The sequence below is a fragment of the Aegilops tauschii genome, unplaced genomic scaffold, assembly GCF_002575655.3.
Source record: "Aegilops tauschii subsp. strangulata cultivar AL8/78 unplaced genomic scaffold, Aet v6.0 ptg000448l_obj, whole genome shotgun sequence".
NCBI classification, from domain to species: Eukaryota; Viridiplantae; Streptophyta; class Magnoliopsida; order Poales; family Poaceae; genus Aegilops; species Aegilops tauschii.
This window is the reverse complement of record NW_027332689.1, coordinates 1-14,486: the sequence shown is the minus strand read 5'-3', so window position 1 is coordinate 14,486 and position 14,486 is coordinate 1. Positions and strand designations below refer to the sequence as shown.

The 14,486-nt window shown below is 36.8% G+C and overlaps 5 non-coding genes across 5 annotated transcripts; 2 read left to right on the top strand and 3 right to left on the bottom strand.

Annotated features, from left to right (window-relative positions):
• The first annotated feature begins 5,647 nt into the window (after positions 1–5,647).
• Positions 5,648–5,718, top strand: TRNAC-GCA (transfer RNA cysteine (anticodon GCA)). The gene has a single exon. It is a non-coding gene; the product is annotated as a tRNA-Cys (tRNA).
• A 3,042-nt stretch (positions 5,719–8,760) lies between these two features.
• Positions 8,761–8,842, bottom strand: TRNAY-GUA (transfer RNA tyrosine (anticodon GUA)). The gene has a single exon. It is a non-coding gene; the product is annotated as a tRNA-Tyr (tRNA).
• Positions 8,843–9,349: 507 nt separating this feature from the next.
• On the bottom strand, positions 9,350–9,421 carry TRNAT-GGU (transfer RNA threonine (anticodon GGU)). Its single transcript has one exon. It is a non-coding gene; the product is annotated as a tRNA-Thr (tRNA).
• Positions 9,422–11,900: 2,479 nt separating this feature from the next.
• Positions 11,901–11,971, bottom strand: TRNAG-GCC (transfer RNA glycine (anticodon GCC)). The gene has a single exon. It is a non-coding gene; the product is annotated as a tRNA-Gly (tRNA).
• An 823-nt stretch (positions 11,972–12,794) lies between these two features.
• On the top strand, positions 12,795–12,882 carry TRNAS-UGA (transfer RNA serine (anticodon UGA)). The gene has a single exon. It is a non-coding gene; the product is annotated as a tRNA-Ser (tRNA).
• Positions 12,883–14,486: the final 1,604 nt, after the last annotated feature.

Genomic DNA, 14,486 nt, shown 5'->3' with positions numbered 1-14,486 from the left:
AGCTGAAAAAGCTTTATTGCTATCTCTAGAGGTAATCCACATTGATGTAATGAAAGCGAAGGACCCACAACAATGACAGAACGCCCCGAGTAATCGACCCGTTTCCCAAGCAGAGTCTCGCGAAACCTTCCCTCTTTACCTTCAATTACATCTGAAAGTGATTTGTATACTTTATTGTGACCATCCCTCGTCGGTTGCCCGCGGGACCCACTATCAAGAAGTGTATCCACGGCTTCTTGTACCAATTTTTCCTGGCACATTACTAAATCTGCTGGCGCTAATTCACTTCTTTTTAATAGATAGGCAAGATTGTTGTTCCGACGGATAACTCTCTTATAAAGTTCATTAATGTCTGAAGTCACTACTTTATCTCCAGACCTATAAACAATAGGTCTCAATTCGGGAGGAAGAACCGGTAATAAGCACAAAACCATCCATTCTGGTTCTACATTTGTTTGAATAAAATGTTTCGCCAATTGCATGCGTCTAATCAAAAAAACTTTTCTTATTCGTCTTTTTCTATCTTCCCACTCATCTCCACTATACCCCTCGTCTTCTAATTCCTTCCATTCGACCAAAGAATTCTCTATAATAATTCGCAAATCCAAATCTGCTAATTGTTCTCTAATAGCACCTGCTCCTGTCGCAATTTCCCGATTTCGAAATGTTGCAAAGCCTGGGGTAGAAAAAAAGGGAGAAATGCTGTGGTTACAGGATGCAATTTCCTCTTCGAATAAACCTCGTAATCGTAAAAAAGTGGGTTTTTTAGTGCTGGGCCTAGCAAAAGAGAAATCGCCGTATACTAGGCCCTCCAACTTCTTAAGAGGTTTATCTAAAAGATTCGCGATATAACTAGGAAGACCTTTCAAATACCACACATGAGTCACGGGACATGCGAGTTTGATGTATCCCATTTGATATCTTCGTATCCGAGAATCCACAAATTCTACCCCGCATTTTTGGCAAAATCTTTCGTCTTCGTTTTCAGCTCCGCTCGCTCGAGAATTGCCACAAGCGCAAATCCCGCTTTTTATGGGTCCAAAGATTCTTTCGCAAAACAATCCATCTTTTTCTGGTTTATCGGTTTTATAATGAAAAGTAGAGGGCCTTGTGACTTCGCCAACGACTTCTCCATTAGGTAGGTTTTTGTTAGCCCAAGCCTTTATTTGTTGAGGGGAAACGAGTCCAATTTGAAGTTGTTGATGTTTATATTGGTCAATCATAAAATAGAAATAAGAAAAGAATTTATATTTATTCCGATCAAACTTCCTCCCTATTAACCTGGAAGTTCTTTTCAGATACAAGGAAATGATTCAGTTCTAGAGCCAAAGATCGTAGTTCTCGAACGAGCACTCGAAAAGATTCTGGAGGATCCTCATGATTAGGTATTCTTTTTCCCCAGATCGTAGCATTAAGTATTTCTTGGCGAGCTATAAGATGGTCAGATTTATAAGTAAGTATCTCTTGTAAAATATGAGCAACACCAAATCCTTCTAAAGCCCAAACTTCCATTTCTCCTACTCGTTGTCCCCCTTGCTTGGCTCTTCCTCTAACCGGTTGTTGTGTAACAAGTGAGTAGGGCCCAGTAGAACGCCCATGAATTTTCTCATCAACTTGATGAATTAATTTTAAGATATAGGACTTCCCTATTAGAACAGGTTGCTCAAAGGGGTCGCCTGTTCTTCCATCAAATATTCTGCTTTTTCCCGGGTACTCGGGTTCAAATACCCATGGGTTTTTTGTTTCTTTACTGGCTTCATATAATTCTGAAAACACAAGTTTTCTTGAAGCCTCTTGCTCATATCTCATCAAAGGGTGCTATTCTATAATGTTTCTTTAGCAGATCCCCCGCTAATCCGAGCGAGCTTTCAAATATTTGTCCCACATTCATTCGGGAGGGTACTCCTAAGGGATTGAAGACCATATCAACGGGTGTTCCATCTTGCAAATAGGGCATATCTTGCCTAGGCAAAATTTTGGAAATGATCCCTTTATTCCCATGTCTTCCGGCTACTTTATCCCCAACTTTGATTTCACGTTTCTGTAAAATATATACACGAACCATTATGTCGAGCGGGTCCCTTTGGATCCATTTCACATCGATAACGCGCCCTCTTCCACCTATAGGTAATTTCAGAGAAGTTTCTTTTGAAGTGGAAACCTCAAGGCCAAATATGGCCCGTAATAATCCAGCTTCCGCGATATAAGATGATTCGCTCGCTATCTGAGGCGTTAATTTACCTACTAAAATATCACCAGTTTCTACCCAGGATCCCAACCTAACAACTCCATTTCTGTCCAAATTGCGGAGTAAATGTTCTTCTAGATGTGGTATTTCTTTAGTGATTTTTTCAGCGGAGCCCTGGCTTGTCGTATCCGTCTGAATTTCATATTTCCGGATGTGAAAAGAGGTATAAATATCTTCATATACCAAACGTTCGCTAATTAGTACTGCGTCTTCAAAATTGTAACCTTCCCATGGCATATAAGCTACTAATACGTTTTTTCCTAAAGCAAGTTCGCCCCCAACTGTAGCAGCTCCTTCTGCTAAAATTTGTCCTTTTTTAATGGATTTACCCCGTGGAACCCGGGGTTTTTGGTGCATACAAGTATTTTTGTTAGAGCGACGGTGGTTAACTAAAGGAATACTTATAGTCTTCCCACTACTTGATAAAAGTATCTTATGACTATCAGTAGAAATGATCTTTCCCTCGCGTTCGGCTATAATGGAAACCCTCGAATCTAGAGCTGTTTGGCGTTCCAATCCAGTTCCAACAATGCATTTCTCGGACCGAGAAAGCGGAACTGCTTGGCGCTGCATATTAGAACTCATTAAAGCCCGATTCGCATCATTGTGCTCAATAAAAGGAATGAGAGAACCCCCAATAGAAAAATATTGGAAAGGAAAAATACTTCTAACATGAATCTGTTCCCATGCAATAGTCAAGAATTCTTGACGGTATCTAGCCGGAACAACCTGTTCTTCCTGAATACCTTGATTCAAGGACAAAGAATTTCCTGCTGCTATCATATAATATTCATCTCTATTTGGTGATAGATAAACCACCTGTCTCTCTTTTTTTTCTTTTGCTTTCTCAGCAGATATTTCATAAAACGGACTCTCTATGGATCCCCACAAGTGATCAATTCTCGCATGAATTGCTAAGGATCCAGTAAGTCCAACATTGATTCCTTCAGACGTGTCAATTGGACAAATACGCCCATAGTGACTCGGATGAATATCTCGGCTCCGAAAACTTGCGGTTCTCCCCGTCAACCCTCCAGGACCTAAACAACTCACTTTTCGCCCATGAACAGTTTGTGTCAATGGATTCGTTTGATCAAAAACTTGAGATAACGGGTATGTGCCAAAAAAGGTCTCATAAGTAGTTATTAATAAAATTGAAGTTGAAGTTGGAGTTACCAAAGTTTGGGGAGTCGGTTTCGATTGACGTATGAATACTCTACGAATAGTTTTTTGAACTGCATGTTGTAAACGACCAAGAGCCAATCCGAATTGATCTTGTAACAGATCTGCAACCGAACGAATACGTTTATTTTTCAAGTGATTCATATCGTCATCGTCAAGTATACCCGTTCCAAATTTCATTCCAATCAAATGATCCGTAGCGGCCAATACATCTCGTGGTAACAAGAATGTATTGTTCTGAGGTATATCAAGATTAAGTCTCCGATTCATATTTCGTCGACCAATCCTTCCTAATTCACATTTTTGTTGAAAAAATTTCTTTTGTAATTCCTCGCATAAGGACTCCGAAAATACCAGGTCCCCACCTACACAAGCAAATTGTTGATAAAACTCCAAAATAGCTTTTTCTTTTGACTCAATCCTCTTCTTCTCCTTAGCATTCGGGAAAGACAAGAAAATTTCAGGGTAGGAAACATTATCTAGAATTTCTCTTAGATTCGAACCCATAGCTGATGATAGAACTAGAATAGATATCTTTTGTTTTCTACTCACGCGAGCCCATATCCTTTCTTTTTTATCAATTGCTAATTCCGATCTCCCCCCCCAATCTGATATTATAGTGCCAGTGTAGATAGAAATTCCCTTATGATCTAATTCCGAGCGGTAGTAAATACCAGGACTTAGCAATATTTGATTGATCACAATTCGGTATATTCCATTTATAATAAAGGTTCCTAAGGAATTCATTATAGGAATGTTTCCGATAGAAATGGTTTGCTTTTGCACATCGAAACCAAAAATTAATCTCGCAGATACATATAATTCGGAAGAATAGGTGAGTGATTCATACACAGCATCTCTTTCTTTTATCGAGGGTTCTAGCAATTGATATCCTTTCGCAAATAATTGAAATGCAATTTCGTGATCTGGATCTTTAATTGTTGGAAACTTGTCAAGTTCTTCTGCTAAGGCTTGATTAATGAACCTACAAAATCCCTCGAATTGGATCTGACTAAATCCGGGTATTGTGGACATTCCCTCGTTTCCATTCCGGAGCATCTTAATCTTAAGTTTCCTGTTTATCAAAGAAAAATTCCATTATCAGCTCACTCTTCATCAATCCCTCTGGATCGATCTAGCAATCATGGAATCTATATTCTGTTTACTGAATCACATGAAATTCTAGGGAACTCCACATACGTATTTCATATATGTATTTCATACATATGAATAGAGACCATTTGGACGAAAGTTCGAGTTTGCCAGGGGTACAAATGAAATGAAAATGAATTGATAAAACATTCCTAAAAAAAAAAATTCTGCCACTTATACTTTATGTTATGATATTCTAATCAGATTGGATGGCAAAGATTTCTCATTTTATCTCCTTTCTATGAATGTAATAAAGCCGTAATATAATATACTAGAAAGTTTGACTTTACTTCGATTTAGAATAGCGTGCTTACTTTAATTTCTCAAAATAATTTGAGGGTTCTTTTTTATTTCGGATCGGAGTAGTATAATTACTAGAAAATTCAGTATTTCATTGTGGAATTCTAAAATCAAGTAAGTCCCTTTTTTAAGTACATGCCAATCTAGTTATCCACCTCTCCCCATATCCATGCTTTTCTTTTATCGTAATTTCACTTGGGTAGGCCAAGATAGTAAGGTTATACTCTATATCAGAGCAAATTTCCTTTTTTTATTCAAGATATTTAATTTAATACTTTTAAAAATTAAAGCATGATTCTCCATAGAGATATGTACATAAAGGGGATCTTTGGATAATAATGCTGTTCGGACCTAAAGTTTACCTATACACGGATTAAGCATAAAGTCATACTATTTTATTATGCCATTGAAGGGGGGGGAGATAATACCGATTTAAGAGTAGTTCACTACTGCAATAAAAAAAAGAGAATTCTAGTTAACGGTTCCAATTTATTCTGAATTTTGCAGCCTGTGAATAGAAATCCACTTTTTCTTCTTTTTCATCTCAATAGAAAGAAATGGGAAGTTTTATTGTGTTAACAATGTATGTTTTAAGATAGAATCTATCGAGGAGAATAATAGAAACTGGATCAAAAAAAGCAGGAATAGATTTTTTGAAAAAGATTGGAAAAAAGTAAGTAGAATTATATTCAAAATAAAAGGGGCTTTTCGTAAGAAAACGTGGATGAATACTTGCTGTTTTCTAGATTTTTGATCGGATTTTTTGGCGGCATGGCCAAGCGGTAAGGCAGGGGACTGCAAATCCTTTATCCCCAGTTCAAATCTGGGTGCCGCCTGATCAATAAAATACTTAGGTTTTTTTTATAGTGCTGATCGAATTCGATCAATTTTTACTTCGCATAAGTTCGGGCAAGAGAGTAACTGGGCCTGCCGATACTGGGTTTAGAGAAACCATACCATAGTTCTATCCTCAAACTAGGGTTAGGGTTTGTTTTGACGGTAGTGGCCAAAATGGTTATCAATAGGGGTGAGGTAGTGTTTCCTTATTCTTTTATTATATGAATTTGAATTGGTTCTTAATTGAGATTCGATTTGATAATTTTAAAATACGAGGATAAGATGTCAGAAATCTTGGTATCCAAAGAAAGGTCCCTAAGGGGCATTCTTTTTTTTTTTCAATCTAAGATTCAAGAAGGGACTCCACGAAAGAATATCAAGACTTACTAATTATTATACATTTTTTTATCGTACATCTTATGTTACCTACATACACTAAAGTAAGGACTACTTAATTTTAATTCTAACGAGAATCAGATTAAATAGGTCGATCAAAAATCAATTTAGGAGTTGTGTTATGGATAAAATCTCTTCCTCTTCATTCTTTCATAGAATGATACAAAGCAAGGCTGCAGGGTTTAGGTCAAAAATAAACATTAGGTAAGGTAGGTATCCAATAAATATTTATCTATCGTTAATTTTATGGTATATTCGGGCGTCCTTTGCTTAAAAAAAAAAAAAGAGTAACAAAAGGAATAAAAAATCTTCCTATTCCCGCTTCTTCTATTCAGGACATCATTCCCGTACTCTTTCTTTTTTAAGGAAAAAAGGGCTATAGTATCGTATTTTTAATGCTCTCTAATTCTACCAGAATTCCTATAAGAATTTGTTAGGAGTAAATTCCTTGAACTGATTGATCCATGGCCTTAGGGCGGAATCCCTTTTTGACTCTGTACCCTTGATTCCACTATGATTATTGATCAATAGTAGAATAGAATAATCCCTTCATAGAAATAGGAGACATAATTTAGATGGATATAGTAAGTCTCGCTTGGGCTGCTTTAATGGTAGTCTTTACATTTTCTCTTTCACTAGTAGTATGGGGAAGGAGTGGACTCTAGGGATACTACTAATTGATTAAGTAATCAAATTGTTGTATCAATTCTTTTCATTAATGGATCATTTTGCATTAATCATTTTGTCAAACGTTATTCTTTAATCTTTTTCTTTAGTTTTGTTTCACTCCTGTAAGAAACTCTTGTATTGTAAGTTGTAATGTAAGAAAGAGCCATTATACCAATTCATAATTTCTACTAGAAATGACGAATGGTTAAAAAAAGTTCTATACATAAGAAAATTCGACTTTCTTCCACGGAACTATTCACGGCATATCACACATTTTCCATTTCCTTTTACTTTTTACTATAGTCTATTCTTAATATTATTTTTCTTTCCTTCCATGGATTCTTTGGTCAAGAATTGTCTTAGATTTTTTTATTTTGACCTGATTGAAATTAAGTGGATGCAATGAAAAAAGAAATTGAATTAGACTACTTAACTATTTCAATCTACTAATCTATTCTATGTAGATTCAAAGATAATATAATAGAAAGAATCTAAAGTGTCGTAGAAAAAACTATATGTAGTTCTTTCTACCACACTTTAAGATTCCAACCAGATCCTTTCATTTAAGACTTGGATTTTTTTTATTTAATCCCTTTTTAATTTCTTCAATGATTAATTGGAATTCCAATTAATTATTTTGGCTGACTGTTTTTACATAAATAATAAGTAAAAAGAAGTAGGAACTAGAATGAACAGTGCAGTAGCAATAAATGCGAGAATATTGACTTCCATAACCTCTTTATTTTTTATTTTCACAATAACTCGGGATGTAATCCCATGGAGAGGAAAAAGGGGTATCTTGTAAATTCAAGGGTAGGGCTTGCATTCTGATAATACTGAATCAATTCAATATTATGAATATCGGATCTATCAAATCAATTCATGGATGAGAGTTATATTTCACGGATGAGAGTTATATAGTATAACATAGAAGATCCTCTATCCACACTAAGACCAAAATGGGTTTTTTGATTGGATTAGGAATTCCCTCTTTTTTAATCCTTTTCTACTTTTTCTTTTCTATATCTCTAACCCACGAGCTTTCTTAATCTTCTACTTTCTTAATCTTATACAATTTCCCTTCCTTTTTCTTATAGTTATACATACAATTATGTATGTATTATATGACCAACTTTCTATGGGTCACATAGACATCCAAATAAGCAGTAGAAGTGAGATGGGGAAAAGAGGTCTGAAATAAAAAGGGAATACGATTTATGTATGGATTCCGGTAAAATACCGGTACTCTATTCCATAAGAGTGGAATAGGAAATTAAGATGAGGATGGTATCATCATAAAGAAAGATAGAGTAATATAATATCCTAAATTCTACTAATCCACATATCGTATGTGTGTCTTTCTTTATCTTTATCGATCGGGAGTAGTGAAAAAAAATTCCTATATGCCTTCCCTCCCTCTTTAATGAGGGATGCAAAATAAAAAAGTGAAGTAAGGGTGCCCTGTGGGTATTTGATCTTGCTCCCTGCCCCTTTTTTTCATGGAAAAAGGAAATATCAATTTCTCCATTCATTGAACCCTAGTTCGGACTGACGGGGCTCGAACCCGCAGCTTCCGCCTTGACAGGGCGGTGCTCTGACCAATTGAACTACAATCCCCGCGGGGTGTATGGCATACCCATTCTTAAATAGAACCATAAGAAGATTCGATTCGTCTTTCGTACTCTAAGAAATAGACGAATCATATACTACATACCCACATATTATATTATACGTGGGTATAGTGAGAGTGACATAACTAGTATGTCGTGATTTTTTATCACTAAAAATGGATAATAATCCAGCCTTCAATAAGAAAAACTCTTTTGTTTGTAAGAAAGGAATGAGAGAGATATGGATTAGAAAAAAAAAATTTCCCTTTTTTCTTTATCTTTTATTTCTATAGATCAGACATTTTATTTTATGGAAGAAAAACAAAAGGATTTAGTTCATACTCACGAAGCCCTAGATTTTTGGTTTGGGCCGAGCTGGATTTGAACCAGCGTAGACATTGTCAACGAATTTACAGTCCGTCCCCATTAACCACTCGGGCATCGACCCAGGAAGAATTTATTCTAGGGTTTTTGCTAATCTATGATTAACCTCCTTTCATAATACTCCCTACCCCCAGGGGAAGTCGAATCCCCGCTGCCTCCTTGAAAGAGAGATGTCCTGAACCACTAGACGATAGGGGCATCACTAGACGATAGGGCCATATACAACCGCTCGTGATTATACTATAATCATAGTATGAGCAGTTTTTTGGAATTGTCAATATACTCGAAAAGTATAAATAGATCCAAAGCAAAGAGTTTTTCCAACTTTTCTGTTATGTTTTCATCTAGGATTTTTTTTAGTTGATCGTTATAGATTAATTCTCCGTGCTTCATTTAGTGTTCAGACCAAAAATGCATCCATCCCGCACTAAGTCATAAAATTCTCTAAAAATATAGAGAAAGTTTCAAAAACAAAGAACAAAAGTGAATCAATTTAGTAGAAAAGTACTCTATCAGATTCGAACCAACGACTTACGTCTTAGCACGAGATTACTCTACCACTAATTTAAAAAGCCCTTTATCGGATTTGAACCGATGACTTATGCCTTACCATGGCATTACTCTACCACTGAGTTAAAAGGGCTTTTTATTTAATTCAAAAATTAGCCACTTGGATTTCCCATTATGGGTCTACTGCATAATGTACATATTATATATATAATATATAGAGATAGAGAGAGAGACATTATGTAGAGATTGTATATGTATATATCGATATCTTGAGAGCTCAAAATAAAATTAATAAAAAAAAAACATACCCTACATAACATATCCAACTCTTCTTGGTTCAGGGTTTTCCGTTTCCGAAGACTAGTAAAATAGGCGGATTCTGGAACCCCAAGGATTCAACGGTATATGGATATGGAAAATATAAGATTTCCGATCCTAGCGGGAAAAGGCGGGGAACAGATACCCAATAGGATATAGGATCCTTGGGAGGAACTTTGGTAATGGCCTTGATCCTCTATGCTATTTTTTATGTGTTCTTAGTTCTATTGAACTTTTTTCATTCTTTTAAACAAGAATCTAATAAACTAGAATTGAGTCAGTGGAAAAAAGGAGAGAGAGGAAAGTGTTAAATGGAGAGAGTCGACTAATCAGAGACTTTTAGGATCTTCTTTACATCAGGTAAATCTGTCGGCCCTGTCCGTTTTTTTCTTTAAGTTACGACTCTTTGCTGCTTACTTCTATCAAGCCATAGGGAAAGTCTATGATGAATTTGGAAAACTCATCTCACTCTTACTCTATGGCTCGGACTTAATGGGGGAAGAAAACATCTTCCATAATTTCTTTTTTGTTCAATTCTGGACAAAAAAGAAAAGGAAAAAGGAATTTATAGGGACAGTGTTACCCCCTATATCCCCTAGTTTATATTGTAGGAATAATAAAACAATTTAGCAGTCTGACACACTTACGTCCTTGCAAAGTAAATAATTATTATTGTAGTCGTAACCGTAGAATAGGATCCTAATCAAAATAAATACATTTGGTTCAGGCGCTATTAGCATGGTAAGAAAGATTTTTTTTACAGACCAGAGGGGCTATCTAAATCCTAAAGTAAAGGCGAGCGATCGAAGTAGAAGTACCAACGGCTCAGTGTCATGAACCTTCTCCATCTGATTCAATAAGGGGGAATTAGCCTTCTTGTCAAATGGCTATCCTTGACAAAGGGTACCATTTATACCATAATCTACAATGTAGCGGGTATAGTTTAGTGGTAAAAGTGTGATTCGTTCTATATAATAACTGAATTTGAAATGATATACTTAAGGCATCCTTAAGTTTTTTATTTTTATATTCCGATGAAAACTTTAGTTCTTATAAAGGATTAAATCCTTTTCCTCTCAATAGCATATTGAGGAAGAATATACATTCTGGCGATTTGTATCCAAAGACTAATTTAAATTGCATCCAAAATAAAAATAGGATTATGAGTACAGAGTCGCGAAGCATAATTTTGCATTGGATTAAGTATTCCAATTTTGAAAATATGAGTAAAGGATCTATGGATGAAGATACAAAAAAGTTGATTTCCAATCGTAACTAAATCTTCTTAAAATAAGGAATAAGGAAGCCAAATAGCTAAAAAACGATAGTTTTGGTTTACTAGAACCATCCGCATATTGTTTAAGCTCGGTGGAAACCCAATTCTTTTCCTCAGGATCTCTTGAATGAAATTAGGGAACGAAGTAAGTAGATTAGATGGATTTAGATAGAATTTCTATCTCCTACTCTATAAGGATCATCTAGAAAGCGGAGAGCTTTGGTTCCATTCAAATAGAAAAGCTGACATAGATGTTAAGTGGTGAGAATATCCATAAAGGAGCCGAATGAAATCAAAATTTCATGTTCGGTTTTGAATTAGAGACGTTAAAAATAATCAACCAACGTCGACTATAACCCCTAGCCTTCCAAGCTAACGATGCGGGTTCGATTCCCGCTACCCGCTCCATTCTGTATAAAAGGAGTATTCTCTTTGTCTAGACATGTTAGAGGCTTGTATTCAAGCCTTTTTTGTCCACCAGTTTCTGGTACTCCAGAGCGGAGTAGAGCAGTTTGGTAGCTCACGAGGCTCATAACCTTGAGGTCACGGGTTCGATTCCCGTCTCCGCACTTAGCAGTCTGTATAAAAGGACTATTCTATTTCTCTAGATATGGTAGAGGGGCGTATCCAACCCTTTTTTATTCATTAGTTCCCGGCCCTAGAGGGCAAAATTGAGCAGTTTGCGAAGTCACTTGCCTTCAAAAAAAGAAGGCGCAAGGCTTCTCCCTACCCTGCAGAAAATAAAAATGAAACGAAAGGGACAGTCTACCTCTCTCTTCCCTTTAAAAAAAGTTTGCCCGTTGTTTGTCTCAGTTAATACCCAATTTTTGGAGCTCTGTTGGCGAGTTCTATTTCTGCCTCCGGAGCGCCCTCTTTTTTTGAGTGGGATGCAAAGGAAGGGTAAGATAGTAAGGGATACGGCACTAGACTAACACCTAATTAATACTTAATTTAATATAAGTAGTTAAACAGTTAACTAGACTAAACTTTTTATCATAGTACTTTGATAAATTAAGCGGGCGAGCGGCGGGAATCGAACCCGTATCTTCTCCTTGGCAAGGAGATATTTTACCATTGAACTACGCTCGCTACGGTATATATTTTATAGCGTATATCCGCCTGGGTCGACCTTCTATGTCTGGGTCGACCGTTTCATTTCATTTTCTATTATATTAGAGTTTTCCTTTTTTTATTATCTGTGAATGAATATTCTAATGGGAATGGAATTTCATAATACTGAAAGAGAAGAGCTAGCAATTCGGAACGCAAATTGCGTTTTAATACGTCTCACTATTCTAATTTTTTAGAAGAAATGGCCTTTATTATTTCTTTTTTATGGGTTAATAAATATTAACCAAATTTAATTTAAGAAATGAGAGAATTCAGAATAGCTACGAGAAAGACTAGTCCAATCCATAACGATGTACCGGAAAATACAACATTTTTATTATTTGACCAACCATCAGGAGAAGCAAATACAAGGGGTACACTAATTACTAAGACTGAGGAAGTCGCAATTAATGCAAAAACAGCTAATTGGAAAGCAATAGTCATATTTCTAATCCTCCAAGCTACCATCAAATAAAGTTGACTACATATTTGATCCCTCACTTAAACCAAAATTGTAAAAAAATACAAGAAGTAGGAGGGGTTTAATCATGAATCCATTGATTCTTCTCTTTAATTCAAATTTATTACTTAAACCGCTTTTTTATTTGGATATGGGGGTGAGAAGAGATTATTTACTCTTTATTTCACAAGCGGGTATAGCGGATCCTGTATCCGTGTATACAGTATACAGAGATATATCGAAAAGGAACTTGTATCTGATATCTTTCTAGAGGCTAATAAATCTTTTTATTTTTTATATGGCTATGTTCTATTTGTAGGAGTAAAATAAGGATTAGGCTGTGGAGAGATGGCTGAGTGGTTGATAGCTCCGGTCTTGAAAACCGGTATAGTTCTAGGAACTATCGAGGGTTCGAATCCCTCTCTCTCCTTTTGCTTATTGAATACGTTTGTTTCTTTCATTTTTTTTTTCTGTCCCTTATCTTTCTTTCATAAAAAGGAATGAATGGCTCGGCTAGATGGAATAACCGAGCCAGAACAGAAAAAAAAGTAGAACAGGTATAAATAAGAAAATCTTAGTTAAGAGGGTTCATGTAAAGAACAGGTTCCAAATCACGATCGATTCCCTTTTCAAAACCTGCTGCAGCAGCTCGGGCTCTTCCTGCATGCCATAAATGGCCCACAAAAAAGAAGAATCCTAGAACAAAATGAGAAGTTGATAACCAACTTCTAGGAGAGACATAATTAACTGCATTGATCTCGGTAGCTACGCCACCCACGGAATTTAAAGAGCCTAAAGGAGCGTGGGTCATATATTCTGCTGAGCGTCGTTCTTGCCAAGGTTGTATGTCTTTTTTCAACCTACTCAAGTCCAAACCGTTGGGGCCCCTTAGAGGTTCTAACCATGGAGCACGAAGGTCCCAAAAACGCATAGTTTCCCCTCCAAAGATAACCTCCCCAGTTGGGGAACGCATTAGATATTTACCTAAACCTGTGGGTCCTTGAGCGGATCCCACATTAGCTCCAAGACGCTGGTCTCTAACTAGAAAAGTAAATGCTTGAGCTTGAGAAGCTTCTGGCCCGGTGGGTCCATAAAACTCACTCGGATAAGCTGTATTATTGAACCATACAAAACAACAAGCGATAAAACCAAAGACAGATAAAGCAGCTAAACTATAAGACAAGTAAGCTTCTCCAGACCATACAAATGCACGGCGAGCCCATGCGAAGGGTTTGGTTAAAATATGCCAAATTCCGCCAAATACACAAATAAAACCCAACCATACATGCCCACCAATTATATCTTCTAAATCATCTACACTAACAATCCACCCTTCTCCACCAAAAGGAGATTTTAGTAAATAACCAAATATAACACTGGGGCTAAGGGTCAAATTGGTAATTTTTCTTACATCTCCCCCCCCAGGGGCCCAGGTATCATATACACCGCCAAATAAAGAGCCTTGAGTACTAGAAGAAAAGCACCTAGACCTAACAAAATTAAGTGAATACCCAAAATTGTAGTCATTTTATTTCTATCTTTCCAGACATAACCAAAGAATGGAAAAGATTCCTCAAGAGTCTCGGGTCCCAGAAGCGCGTGATAAATGCCACCGAAGCCTAAGACTGCGGAGGAAATTAGGTGAAGTACGCCAGATACAAAGTACGGAAAAGTATCTAGAACTTCCCCCCCTGGCCCTACTCCCCAACCTAGAGTAGCTAAGTGTGGAAGTAAAATCAACCCTTGTTCATACATGGGCTTTTCTGGTACGAAATGGGCCACTTCAAATAGGTTCATTGCTCCGGCCCAGAATACGATTAATCCGGCATGGGCTACATGAGCTCCAAGCAGTTTACCGGACAAATTGATAAGTCTGGCATTCCCAGCCCACCAAGCAAAGCCGGTGGTTTCTTGGTCACGACCAGCTAAAACGAAAGTTCCATTAAAGAGCGTTTCCACGTGGTAGAACCTCCTCAGGGAATATAAGATTTTCATGAGGCTGATCCTGAGCTGCCATCCACGCACGAATACCCT